Source organism: Quercus suber, unplaced genomic scaffold (genome assembly GCF_002906115.3).
Source record: "Quercus suber isolate HL8 unplaced genomic scaffold, Cork oak 2.0 scaffold_367, whole genome shotgun sequence".
Classification (NCBI taxonomy): Eukaryota; Viridiplantae; Streptophyta; class Magnoliopsida; order Fagales; family Fagaceae; genus Quercus; species Quercus suber.
Window position 1 is genome coordinate 448201 of NW_027069819.1, and position 12939 is coordinate 461139.

The window sequence follows — 12939 nt, forward strand, 5'->3', positions numbered from 1 at the left end:
GAATGTGTTTAAGATGTTCAGATGCAGGAGCACATTCAACATTACTTATTAAAAAAATTGACTAAAAGTCTAAAACTAAGATTTTTAGGTGACAATATAATTTTCATCCTTTTCCAAGCATTTGGTCTACTAAGCTTATGTTATTATGTGCTTTGTGTAGTTTTGTTACTACCCAATAATTGTTGCTGGTATGTGAAAAACTAATAAGTGACCTAGTATTTAAAGCATCTATTTTTAATTTACTAGTTATTTGATAAGTAGTTTGCTAGGAACCTACTGTGGTCTCCTAATCCGCTGTTGTCCGTAGGCTGTATCTACTATGACCTTAGCTTAGTTTAGCTTACTGTCAAGTTTAGCATTGCTGCTGTGCTGATTCTAATATATTCAGTTGCTTGCTGCTACACTAATGTTGATGTGCCTGGCATTGAGCTGATAATTGGTGCTAGTATTCCAAAGGGCTTATGTTAGACCCTAGTGCCTGTCTGCGTCGGTATTGTTGCTGCCTTGAGCCTTCATTCCTATGTAAACAACCTTAATGTTTGTCTAAGCTGCTTACTGCATAGCCTAGTTGATGCTGTTTGTCACCTTTGCGCATACCTATGCTTACTGTTGTATCTATGGCTATGTTGTTGGTTATGCAGTCTTATCAAAGCCCATCCAACAATGTTAGTTGTTGTTAAGATTGAGTACTAGGTATACTTGCACACATTTATTGGGCTGTTACTGATTGAAGTGTATAGGCCTAAATTTTATTGAGATAAGCAAAGCTTGCAATCAGTTAGTTACTTAGCCCATGTGCATAAATTAGTTAATCAGGTGTTCAAATAGGTGCAGGAAATTGGTGTTTTGTCTTATGGTTTTCCTGATGGTTTTTCTAATGTCGTCCCTGCCCGTTTTAACTTTCTTGGACATCAATGTGAATTTGCTCGATATATGCAATGCTTTTAGCTCTGAAATCTCAAGAGTAAACCAGGGTCATCTCTTGCTTCAGTGTGTGCTATACAATTTGGATTCCAGCTCTTTAAAGCAGTTTATCAAGGCTCAATCTTCACTTGATGCATGGAGATAGCATATTAGTTCAAAGAACCCTAGAGTTGAAAACTGTTCCACCCATTTTGAACAAGCTTGTGGAATCACTGGATCTTCCCAAGGTTAAGAACTCAGCCAAATGGAAGGTTTTAATGCGTGTTATGTATGGGGTTAAGGTGGAGACGTTATTTATTAGTAGTGTCTTTGCTTCAGCCTTCTCTGGTTCTGCAAGAAAGTTCTTTGATTTGAATGTTGATGACAAATATACGTGGGCTCAAGCTTTGACCGGTTTGCAAACTAGCATTAATAGCGAAATTAGAAATTAATATTCAACTGGAAGATTTACACTTTCAAAAGAGCTTGAAGCAATTGATACAAGTGTAAAGAAATTGTATCCCATGATCTAAGATGGTGTGGACCCTATTGAAGTGGAAGCATTCCAAAATTCCGTTTCAGATTTGGCAAGGAGAGTAGAAGGACTTTCATAGGGACTAGATCTTCTTACAAACCAATATGATGGCTTTTTTCATGTAATTTTAACTGGGCGTGATGCTTTTCTCTGTAATGTTAGAGAGAGTGGTACTGTCTCTGACCCAAGCTAGGTCGCAAAGTAGTAGAAAGAGTACAATCTTAATTATTGGGGGTAGCTCAAATTTGTTTGGGGTTTGATGTAGATTCTTTTGTATTTGATATTGTTAACATGTATAGTGTTGTGGGCTTTGGGCCTAGTTAGGTTACTTGTATAGCACACATACTTACTTGTACTGCACACATATGCCTCATATATAAAGGCATCTATGTACATTCTTTCAGCAAGAAATACAATACAATCATTCAGTATTTCTAACATGGTATCAGAGCCACTGCTCTGACCTTTTTTTTTTAGCAGTCTTGTCTCTCTTGGTGTTACTCCACCCTTATCGCTTCCGCCGTCACAACAGCCACTGCAGCCACTCACCGTTGAACCTACGACGTCTCTCAGCCGTTGCCTCAGGTTCCGGAACTGCAGCCGTCGTCGATGAGGAGTCCCGCACCACACAGACCACTGCAACCACCGTCTCCGCCGTGTATCTAGCTCCGATTGTGTTTTTGCAGACATCACTGAGATCGTCCACCACCGATCTACCTTTTAGTGAAAACCTGACCACCATCGGAAGCTCCACGCGCCCTCACGCGCCGCCCAAAGAATCTGCGCATCAGATCACGCGCTCCACGCGCCGTCACGCGCCGTCACGCTCCGTCACGCGCCGACACGCGCTTCCACGAGCCAGATCTGCATCTGCTGACGTCAGCCCTAGGTGACGTCATTGCTTACGTCATCACAATCAGCCGCTTACATCAGCAAACGTCAGCTGCTTACGTCACCTGCTGACGTCATCTCAGTGAGCTGACGTGCGTTGACCGTTGACCGTTGACTGTTGACTTTGACCGTTGACTTTTCAGAGTTGACTTTTTACAGTCCAGGTGCTCCTTGCCCAGTTTTTCGCGTAGATTTCATTTTTGCAGTCCGTTTTTGCAAATTTTGCTTCTAAATGAAGAATAAGGACAGGTCTTCTTCTTGTTGCAATAATCATAGCCGACATTCCAGCAAACGTTTTTGCAATTTTTGCAAACATTTTGGCCATAATATTGAGACTTGCTATCAGCGCAACAAATCAGTTGTTTTCACTTCTGCTGCTACAGTTGCTAACACTGAGAGTGTCCAACCCATGGCTCCTGTTTCTGCACAGTCTCAGTCTTCTGGATCCACTTTCTCCATTTCCAGACACTTAAATAAATCACATTTATGAATATTTGGATTATTTTACAATCTATTTGAAGAAAAACTATTTGTTTTTGCCTTTATTATGCAAATTTATTTTACAAGTCATTGGAAATCTATTGTGAGGGTTCAATAAATCTTTTAACACTAAAGTATCATAAATTTTCTTAAGAGCAGTCTAGTATGAAAGTGATAATTGGCCTTAATTCTACTTGTGAAAATAAACACTCTATGCCAACAACAAAACACTCTTTTGTGTGAATTTGGATATGCCTATCAAGTGTCCTGAAAGTTTCTAAGATACAGATTTAACACTTGAACCTTATGCTTCACAACAGAACAAATCCACGAGTTAATGTGAGATGTATCAAGTTTTGTGAGCCCTCAGTTCTGCTTACCAACAATACAACAACAAATGCATTTACATTATTGAAGTTTGTGAACCATCAATTATGGTCCCCACAAAAATCAGTTATCGTCCGCACATATCGATGCTGTGATATCAATAAGAACCTGTTCCATCTCAAGTTCGTCCAAGATTGAGATTGCTTCTGCCACGGCATCGTAATGACCTCTCTCACTACGTCCAAATGTGCCCCTTGTAGATCTGGAACATTCAACGTCATTGTTTATCTCATGTGCAACGAAATTGTGAAGAACCATTGTAGCAACAATGATCAAGTTTTAAGTGCGTATATGAAAGGGTGGCATATTTCTCAAAATTTTCCATTTATTTTTCCAAACCCCAAAAGTTCGTTCTATGACCAAACAGAGTGATGAATGGAGATAATTAAATCTCTCCTCTGGACGATGCAGCACTTCAGAAGGCCAAAATTCTCCAATGTGGTACCTCTCCCCCTTATATGGTGCAAGGAACCCTTTCCTCATAAGGTATCCTGAATCAACCAGATAATACTTTCCTACAAATGAACACGTTTATTACATTAGCATTTTCACTACATTAATACATACTTTAATACTGTAATTAAACTGCATACTTACAAACTAGCTGGAGCTTTTGGGAAGTTGTAACTCTTATTATTAAGGCAGCTTAAAAAAATCCTCGTGTCATGCGCTGACCCTTCCCATCCAACACATGTGAATGTGAACTTCATGTCAAAGTCACATGCGCACATGCAATTTGTTGTGGTGGTCCCCTTCTTGCCATAGTACGAGAGCTGCTCATCAACTGGTACGACCATGGGGACGTGGACCCCATCAATCGCACCAATGCAACCCTAACCATTGCCACAAAAATACCATGTGAAATGAAATACGTGGTACGACCATAAAGATAATTTGAATAAAATCAAGTTAAGATACCAAATTCACAAAGTACCTTGAAATGTGGCCAATAGCGATCTGAATACTGAATATGTTCTGGCACATCTCGAAATGTACGATTAGCAAGCTGGATAATGTCTGGTGCCATAACAGTGGCTAACAATGTAACTACCATGTCCATGTGTCGATGCACTGTCTCACCCGAGTGCTGAAATCTTTCCTGTACCATTCTGTTACCCTCAGCATGACTAAGTACCATCAATTTCATTGCCAGAGACTCTTCCACGCAAACTCTTCTGGTACCATAATATCTATACTGGTGCAATGTATTACACAATTGTCCAAACACATAGCTTGACATTCTAAAATTTCTTCAACATTTCTTCTCATTTCCAGTTAATAAATACTGTACCCATTCTAAGCCTGTTTATATATTCGTATGCAATGGTACTTTGGTCATATAGGTCTCCACGTAAGCTAGACATGCACACCTGGCTAGATATGTTGCGAGTACAATATCGTTGCTCAGGTCGAAGTCTGCATCCCTGCATATGTTACCGACTTTAATTGCATGTACATTTATTCATGTGATACTATAATATGTAGGCTAAAAACAAGTTGTTAAATTTTATTGAACCTTTATTAGTACTAGGCTCAAACTATGGTCGTACCAATAAATTAACAATCCTAAGCATATGCTTTCACGATTTCGTCCAAGATTTCTCAAAATTGTAGGTTCACAACTAGAGGGGAAAGTATAGAAACTCACTGGTGCTAGGAATCAAATGAGTCGTTTAGCAAATCCATCCTTTTGTATACCTTGAGATTGCTTTACAGCTATTGAATAATGATCTAAAAGATATCGAACTTAAAATTCAGAGCCTTGAAATCTGTATACCAAAGATTAAAGTAAAATAAAAAATAGAGAGAGATTACAGTTTTATGTAAAAATTTCAAAGTAATGTCTTAGCTTAAATTCGATGACTAAAAAAGAGAGAAAAATTTAGCAACATAAAGAAATAGGTGTTTATCCAATTTTCAACTAAGTTACACATCTTAATCAAATATTCATTGCTATTATTTGCCATTAATCCCATTGAGTATTGAGTATTAACAGCCCCACTTTCTAAAACACTCCCTACAAAACTCTCTCTCTTACTTCTGCAAGACCAAGACCCATTAATAGGGAAAATTGTGTACATCTTATCCAACCTACACTTGTCAGAACCTTCATATTCAAGAGTACATGTAATAATTTGTTTGATACTAAACAGAATATTTAAATTAAATTAACATAACTGCACCAATCAAATTCTCATATGAATTTAAGGAAATCTAGCACGCTATCAAATAAGAGGTAATACATATTATTGTATTCTTTGAAATACAGTTATCTTCCAATTTCAATTTTTATGTTCTGTCTGCTTGTTCTGCTATGGGAATGACAATCCGGACATGAAGCAGTATATTACAGTAAGAACAAAACCTGTTGTAGCTCAAATTTCAAATGGTAGACCAATAATTATTCTCTTTTTCTCCCTGGGAGAATGAATAGGAGCTGTTCAAACTAAAAGGTACAGTACTCCGCATGACAAAGACCATTGTTTCCCTCAAAGCTTGCACTTGGAAAAGTATCTGCAATGTAGGAATCCTGCAATTGAATTAAACAATTGAGTTTTGAATATGGGGCATAAGTGGTAATCATGTCAGACACTTGCTGATATGACACTTTCCAGTGTAAGACCATTAAGATTTATATTTGCACAATTAGTCACTGGACTCATAAACTATGCCAACTGGTAAACAAAGCAGATAATGTTTAAGAGAAAGGAATATTTACTTGGAGGAACTCTACTGCACTGCTTTTATTCATGCAACACTTGAAGTAAGGAAAGTCAGAGGTAAAAGAATCCGCCACTTTACAAATCTTTGATTGATTTGTTTAAATCGAATTGCACTGTTGACCTGCCACATGTAAAACATGGATGAAAATTTAAGGTTTTATTACCAAAGTGTGCGTGCATTCAAAAAAATGGCCTTCAACTATTCCAGGTTTATTCTTGTGTACTAACATCTTAATTTAATATTTTTCAGTATCTGTATCTACATGTGTGTTACTGTATATGCCTTTGTGTTTGTATCAAAGCACTATTTGTGAATGCATACCTAGAATTGCTTGATCAGTCTTGCATAGTTTAACATGCCACTTTTCACCAGAGGGACCCTTGAGAATTGCTTGATCAGGCAACTCTATTGGTAAAAGCTTCACAAACTTTGGTGGGATTCGTTGCAAGTTATGAAAGAAATGAAGATAAAATTTAAGCTTCTGTGGAATGAATAGCCTAAAACATGGCAGTATGGGCAATATGATTGTGAATATGGTAAGAAATAAGTGCATAACATTTTTAAGGATTTTTTTCTCTCTAACATAAATTGACTACATATTTGAATATTGTGCAAATCAAGCCTAAATTTCAATTCAAATGATAACAGCCATAGCAGATAGCAAAATGAGTTAAGAGTCCTGCAGGCTAAGAATTAAGTTATTATGTAAGGGATGTTCTATTCACATGCTCTTAAACCCTTTTTATACCTAAAAGATTAGAAAACATAATAGAATCACAATTGAAGTACCATATTTTCAACTAAAATTGAACCAATACATTCAACTTCAAAATGAAAACCACTAAAATTAAACTAAACATTCTACTTCAAAATGAAAACTTGAACACTCAAAAATTTGGAGTTACAAATGCAAGTACAACCTTTTGAATCATACAACATTTCTTGGTATCCAGATTGAGATATATTTAGTTATTTACTTCTAAATAACAGTTGTCCAAAAAATAATAGATATGGGGAAGAAGAAAAAGAAACAATAGAGAAATTATAAATTCAAGAACACAGGGATACATAATCACCATGCTTTCAGTGGTATGGCCTTCAAAGATGATCTTGAAGATGCTGGGCCTATTGTCAAAAAACTCATTCATGATTTTCTTTAGTTTTAGCTTTGAAAGCCTTAGTCTATGACTATATTATATAGCTAGATCACCAATTATGAAAAAAGATATGCAGGCACACAAAGAAGCATGTGAGTTCTTTTTTTTTTTTTTTTTTCATAACACAATACTTGGTAGAAAACACCATTGGCCGCAAAGCAAGGAAAAAACAATCAAATCCCTTTAAAAAGGAAGGAATCTAATGTTTGAGCTTTTAAAAAATAAGAAATGCAGGGGTGGGGAGCAACATAGACAGAAACTAACACCTATTATTAATGTCAAAGTAATTAAAGAAACAGGTGATATAGAAATTCCCAAAAGCTGGGGCATAGAAGAACATGCTTCAAGAATTATATCCCATCACTTCTTTTTTCCAATCATAAACAACCATCGTCAAATTTTACCACAAATAACAGTCCACAACCATCAAAAATAAAAATAAAAAAGTCAGATAAAAGAAGAATTGGACAAACATATATAAATATAGCTCAAACACATAAGAATGATAAGCATTGTCTTACATACACACTCATAACAAGCATTAGTTTCTACTAATAAAAAAATAATAATAATAATAGTGCAACAGGTACAACACTGAAAGTTCAATTACTACACCAAGCCTACACAACCTTATCAAGACAATCTATTGTTCCTTCACTAAAAATAATAATCAAGGTGCCTTTGGTACTCTTTTTCTAGTCACTTCAGCTGGACGTCCTTGTCATCGGAAAGTGCTGCAAACATGTGCCTACTCGACTCTTTTTCCATGAAGTAGATGGTGCTAAACATATGAAGGTAATGACCTGAGTACACCTTGGGAAGACTCAACACCATGTCCAGAATTGCTTTAACCTGAGCAGTTGCTGTGGAAGCAGATGGTGTACAGGCACTTAGACTAGATCTTTCAATAATAACATTTAAGATGCTCTTCAAAGAGCCAGACATCTCTTGAGCAGCTAAATGCTTTTTTTTTTTTTTTTTTTTTTGGTTTCTTGCAAATTGGCTTGAAGATGTGGACATTGGTTGCCAAGCCTTTCCCCCAGTCCTGCCTTCAACGATGATGGACCTTCAACCTCCATTGCGTCAACATTCACAACGGGTTCATATTGGGGGTCAACAAATTCTATGCTATCAGCGAAGTCCCCAGACCCTTCAGTGGTTTCCGTTGGTATTGGACCACTCGTGTAGAATGCATTTTTTTCCGTTGCAACCGTGCCTCCAAACATGATGTTCAGGAGCTCACGATTCAACAAACCATGCGTTTTAAAGGTTTTGCATCGGGACATGCCTACACGTGGACAACCAGTAGTTAGAACACAAGAATATAGTTTTAGACAGTAAAGTTTTTCACAATTATGTATTGATCAGAACTAACCGCAATCTTTCAATTCCACCACTCATCAGGTGCGTCAAACATCCCAATTCCAGCATCATAACCCAACCCAATTTCATTGTCCAAACACTTGTTATAATTCTTCCACCTTTTTCTTAGATGATTCCATTTGTTTTTAATCTGCAGCCAAGTCACCACTTTTCCCATCTCACTCAACTACTGAATCACTTCATTAACCCCAATTTTGGACAAAAATTCGGTGGACTTCCTCTGGCCCTCCATGACTTGAACAGCACAGAATCGACAAAAAGCTTCTAGTTCCTTAGGGTCTTTCCAGTCAGCTCTTTCATCATTACTACCACCATCCATCGATTTCTTCTGCTTAACCATTTTTGCTACAACTTCCTTCTATACTCATTGAAGCATTTCAACAAACAGTTCGGGTGCAATCATAATCAATTAGGCATGCCCACATGAAAAATGCAAAGTAAACTCACATATATCCAAATACAACAGAGGTAGTAAGAGAAACAATGGTATTATACAAAGGATCAAGAAACCCACATACTAGTGTCATAGAAAACACAACAGAGAACCACACACAGACGTTGAACACATATACTTGCACACAAATGTTGAACACAAAAAACCACAAATTGATGAAGTCTCATGGAAAAGCACAGATCATAGAGCATGAGAAGTTAGACACAACTTACCCGTGAATGCAGAGACCCATAGTGGCGGCAACGATGTCCCAAGCGGAGAGAATATGAGCTCGAGCGTTTGTTGAACAGAGGGGATCTTTTCTAAGAGTTTTGCGTAATGGGTTTGCTTTCATCAACTGGTGTGCTCTGTTTTGATAGCTTTGTGGTTAGTGGGTAGGTGCAAGACATTGAAGAGGATTCAGACAGAGAATTGAAGGGGATTGAAGGCATTCTGTCACGGTAGTTGAGAGAAAAAGCAGAAAGGTGAAGAGAATAGAAATAGCTATTGAGAGCTACGCACCATTTTGATCAGATGATTCTCCAAGCTTCTTGTGCGATGAACAGAACACGCAAGATTTTTATCAGAGTTGAGCGCATCGTTTTCCTCAGCACACTCCAAAGCCATGAACAATACACGTAAGAGGCTTGTGCGTTTAATGAGATTATTGTTTCAGCTCTTAGAATGAAATGGTGCGTAGAGAACTTAAATGAAACGGTGTCCATGAACAGTGTAGCAACACGCGTTTGGATTAAATGAAACGGTGTGTAGAGAGAAAACTTGCATTTCCTCAACTTCAGCGAGTGCGTGGGTCCCAACGTTAGACGTAAATGCAAAACGTAAACACCAAATTAATTTGAATCCAAACGGGTACTTAGTGAAGAAATTTGTGTTGCATACAACCATGCTTTACTATCAAGGTAAACTGTGTTTTCTCTAATTTTTAGTGTTGTTTAAATATAGAATCTTGTTCTAGAGTTTGATTCTATGCTCCTAGCTGATATCGACCTATGATACCTATTTCTACCTTAATCAAGTTATTACTTATTCCTTCTATTTATAAATGTGTTTGCATTATATGCAAATATAGGTGAAACTAACACTGGTAATGAATTGGATGAATCCTAATCTACACATTCCCTTCCATTTAAAACTTCGTGTAATAATCTAGGTGTTTTTTTTACCTTTTTTATACAGAAAGTATGGCAACACTATTTTGATAAGGGCTACAGAATTAGGGGGTAGCTGGTTTAGTGCATCATATAGATTAGAACTTAGGTCAACTAAGTTTGTTTGTTCCATTCCTTAGTTCTTAAATTGTATACCCAAGTTTTGTTAGCCTTTGATTGTGTGATCTAATGGATCCTGCACATAATTTTGTAATTTTCCCTGTATGTGTAGAGTTCATTTTTGAAAATTATTCGACTGTCACTATTCAAGCTACCTCCAGCATGTGTTAGAACATCACATCTAAATTTTTTTCAGGTTTTAAGCATTCCTATGGTTGCCATTTGTAGCTTTCATTGCTGTTCACATATTTTCTTTAAAGGTCTAAACAATATCTATATCCTCTTTACATTTCCTGCTTAACAGTGAATATGGTGATTGTTTGAAGTTTCAATTGGTCATTTGAAGTTTCATTGTTTCAATGAGTGTTATTTTGTCTACTTAACTAAATATGCAATATGTTTTCACATGCTAAAGGGAAACTCTTTGGGTTTTACATTGTAACTACCCAACAGATGCATTTATGGTCATAGACTACATTATAATTGGCATTGAATTTTTGCTCAATTATTTATATGGCATCCTATATTTATAAAAGTACTTATTGTTCAACAAATAATTGGAAATGTTTCCAAGCCTAACCATCATGATATATTTCTACTTGGCTACCTGATGCACATTTCTTAGCAAGCATTTGTTGTGTCACAAACAATTATAGAATTCTTGGGACCATATTTCATCTATTGTCACTGTTTGTTGATTTTGTTTTGAAGATTCCAAGTCAGAAAATTTGGTAGTTTTTTATACCAGCACATGTCTCATCGTAATCAATGTCCCTAAAGTCTCTTGTTCAATCTGATCTTCAAACTCATCTCTATCAACAAAATCTTCGTTGTTAATGGCAGTAGTCTCATCAACATAGTTGTCATCATCTTCATCATCATCGGCATGCACATCATCATCCTCTACATGTGTAAAATACTCATATTGAGCATCTGAAAATTTGTAAACTTGTGGCTGTTTGTTGGATTTCATCATCTGCACGCAGCTCCAACTGTATGTACAACTCAATACTACTTACTTCAAGTATTCTTTCCAACTTGTTAAACACGATCTTTACATGTTTGTCTATTTTTATCGCCATATACTTGTAATTAATCCGGTTCTACAGGACTTCATGTGGCACACGATAAGTAATTTGTATGTTGTGTACAGCAGGATTCGCACACAATTCTTCCATAACTATCATCTTCAATTCATCAAGGGTTTTCAACTTACGATTAATTTGGGTATAATATAACTTTATACCTGGTCTTTCAAATGACAATTCCTTGTTTGCATTTGCATTCGCATTCTTAAGCGAACTACTGTTGTATAGGATTATATCAATTTTAGGCATTGTGAACTTGTTAGAGTCAAGTTACTATGTTAGTTAAAAAACATTTTATCTAATCAAATTACACAAAGTACAAATTCTAATTCATTCAAAGGGTATGAATTTCATTACACATTTGTTACACATTTCATACCCAAATCATTTTTCCGTCATGCTAAGACCACTCATTTCGTACCCAATACAAAAAAAAAAAAAAAAAAAAAAACACTATTTTGTTATACATTCAAAGGACATGAATTTGAAAAAAAAAAAAAAAAAAAAAAAAAAAAACACTATTTTGTTATACATTCAAAGGACATGAATTTGTTGACACCCCATTTTGCAACCCGTATTTAATCTCGCATGGAGGGTAAAATGGTATTTTTCCCTTGAAAATATACATCTTGATTCTGGTCATTAGATCTTTAATCTCATTTCACCAAAATGATCTTGATATTGTAACGATCAAATCGACTGGTCATAAACTCTAATCAGACCACCAGATTGAAAATTATCATCAAATCAAGTTTTAATGGCTGAGATGCACTATCACAAATTGAGTCCGACTATATGTGATTATGAACAATTGATTTCAATTAGTTATAAGTATAATCAATTGATGATCAATGATGTGTCATAATTTGATTGGTTAGGACTACATTTTATGGTGGGGTTGCATACATCTAATTAATTATATAATTAAATATTAATTATTCAATGAGTAATTTTTGCAATTATCTTTTAATTAGAGTAAATTTGGAACTAATTAAGTCTGAAATGAGAGTGATTGAAGCCATTTAATGTTAATTAGGAACTAATTTGGGACCTATTAATATTAATTGTGCTGAAACAATTTTCTAACAAATGACATTTGCTCACCATTTCATCTATATCTCTCAGAATATTTTGAATCTATGAATGAGGTTAATTTTTTCAGAAACTAGACATCCGGAACTTCAATTTGAGTACAAGAACGAGATAATTCCGATCAGAATTGAGTCAGATATGATTTTTCGAAATTAGCTCTATAAGCTGTTGCAGTAGTTACGAGAAAACCGAATTTTGGCTTACTCCCCACTCCCATCAATCTCTCCATTTGATGCACTAGATTTTTGCCAAGGCTAAAATGAGGTCTATGTTCATAATTCTTGTCAACCCTCATTAAATAGTCTTTCATTCATATTCTCTCCACCACTACTATAAAAACTCTCCATCTCCTTCATTCCAAAGCACACGAAAAACCTCATCTTCTCCTCTCTTGAGTTCTAGTGAAGTAGAGTAGTATTGTCATATCTTGATCTCACTGAGACTCACTCTCTCTCTCCTAATTCCTCTCTTTTTTTTTTTCACCCTTAGGACCTTCATCAAGAGTCTCCTCCTCCACCATATGGATCTTGCATGAAGGTATAATCCCTTTCCTTAATTTGTTTATTGTGTTGCCATG

At 36.1% G+C, this 12939-nt stretch overlaps 1 pseudogene; it reads left to right on the forward strand.

The window, feature by feature from the left end:
* The first annotated feature begins 736 nt into the window (after positions 1 to 736).
* On the forward strand, positions 737 to 9358 carry LOC112035705 (protein BPS1, chloroplastic-like; annotated as a pseudogene).
* The last annotated feature ends 3581 nt before the right edge of the window (positions 9359 to 12939 follow it).